We start from the raw sequence: 2066 nt of genomic DNA, 5'->3' as shown, positions 1-2066 counted from the left end.
GTCGAGACAGTAGGAGTTTACGTAGCCTCTGTCGGAATTGCTGGGTTTGTTAATTGTCTCTTTAGCCCTGAGGATTCGTTCTTGTGCCTCTGAAATAATGAATTTTTAAGTGCATGAAATTTAGTGTGGGCTTGAATCGGCCCGGAGATTTGACTCAGCTCCAGCGGACTTATATTGACCTACCTCGGTTAAATCACCGGTCTGGGATGGACTTTAAGGATTGAAAAGTATGTTAAATTAATTTTTCTCTGGTGAAACATTGAAAAGGAGTTGAATCGCTCTTAAAACAGGACTTATATTGGAATCGAGCTGAATCGCTTTTTTGGACTTATATTGGGTTTTGAGTTGAATCACTCTTTAAACAGGACTTTATTGGACTCGCTGAATCGCTCTATTGGACTTATATTGGCTTTTGAGTTGTATCACTCGGAGGACTCAGTTTACAAGTTGGAAAATTCACAGGATTGGGCCGAGTTGCATCACTCGCGGAGAATATAGGACTAAGTTTATAAGTTTGGAAATTAATGCAGTTTTTAGCCGGCATTTTATTTTATTTTATTTCTTCCCCGTCTGTCTTTTACGTTTGTCTGAAACTGTGTTTGTGTCTCTGTATTTCTCTGTGTGTACTGATTTGTGTGCCAGCTGCTGTGGAAGCGTAAGGTGTGTATCTGCGTGGCCGTGTGTGTGCGCGTGCGCGAGTTCGGGCTGGTTGTGTGTTTCAGCAGAGTGTTCGGTTGTTTGAATAGCGCTGTGTGTGTGAATTTGCATTGATTTGGCTGCGTTTTATTGTGAAGTTATTATGGACACTGAGTTGCGACACGTGCTATACGCTATTTTATGGTCGGGGTTCGTAGAACAGTTTTAACGGGGAAAGTAGAACGATGGCGAAACGTGGTCTTTTAGTTTAAAAATAAATAAATAAAAATAGGAGTTAAGTACAAAACTGGTACCAGAACACTAAATTATTGGTTGTGGTTTGATTTTAACATAACTTTGAGATGTCTCTTTGAAATGTGCACGGGATTTTAAAAACGTTCCTTAAGATTGGAGTTTAAAATTAATTAAATTGACATATGAAAATACGTTAATAAAACATTGGACAATTTCTGAAGCTTCAGTAAATTGATATAAACTTCAGTAAATTTGATAAAATTACAGTAAAATTTTGATAAAATGATGACTGACTGATACTTTCACTGACTATACGACCTGGCCAGATGTGTGTGTTTTGTGTTTTCTGTACTGTGTTGTGTGTTTTGTTTGTGTTACAATTCATGTTGGTTTGACAGAGTGTGTGATTGGAGATAAAATATCATTTGGTATTTTGTGTCATATAAATACAACGAGAAGGTAAACAGCACCTCTGTCAGCAGATGCCATAGGCAAGAATTTCTCACTTGGCACGCCAAGTTGAAGTAGAAATTACTCTACAGAGTATTTTTTAGTGCTGTCTCGTGGTGCAAAATTTCCAGTTTTTAGAATACCCTATGTGTTGAACTGGACTAAAATATTCAAATTAGGTAATGACAGCAGTAAGTGTGACCTGCAGTGTAAAGATTGGGAGGTTATTGAAAGATAGAATCTTGATCAAATAAATCATCTGAACAAATTGAATAAAAATAATGAGTTACAATAGGACTTTTAAATGGGTAGAGGATACAGATAAAACAAAGATCTTTGGAGAAACACGCTCTAGCTGTAAGGGGACTTGCAGCCCCCCTTGCAGCAGGAGGGCCACAGGGCTGGGCGGTAACTGCTACCCCACTAGATTCAACTGATTAACATGTGGAGCCTCTTTGCATACCACTGTAGATTATAGGAAGTTGTAGTGAGTGTTTTTCATTGCATTGGGCAGGATTTTGATGTAGTTTGGTTTCCTAGATTTAGTGAAACATTTTCTTTTATTGTAGATAGTTTAAGCATGCAACTACATAGTGCACGACGACATAATGTGGAAAATGTTAAATATAAGTTTTTAGCATCACAACACTGAGTCTGTGACGGCTGTCCTGACTGTCACACGCAGGTAATCTTGGTAATGATTTTCTGGTTTCTTTTCATATTAT

At 37.9% G+C, this 2066-nt stretch overlaps 1 long non-coding RNA gene across 1 annotated transcript; it reads left to right on the top strand.

Moving 5' to 3' along the window:
* Positions 1 to 386: 386 nt before the first annotated feature.
* Positions 387 to 915, top strand: LOC116716401 (uncharacterized). Its single transcript, XR_004338458.1, has 2 exons — positions 387 to 623; positions 661 to 915. It is a non-coding gene; the product is annotated as an uncharacterized LOC116716401 (long non-coding RNA).
* Positions 916 to 2066: the final 1151 nt, after the last annotated feature.

This window comes from Xiphophorus hellerii, unplaced genomic scaffold, assembly GCF_003331165.1.
Source record: "Xiphophorus hellerii strain 12219 unplaced genomic scaffold, Xiphophorus_hellerii-4.1 PGA_scaffold_40__1_contigs__length_29911, whole genome shotgun sequence".
NCBI classification, from domain to species: Eukaryota; Metazoa; Chordata; class Actinopteri; order Cyprinodontiformes; family Poeciliidae; genus Xiphophorus; species Xiphophorus hellerii.
This window is presented reverse-complemented; position numbering and strand designations above follow the sequence as displayed.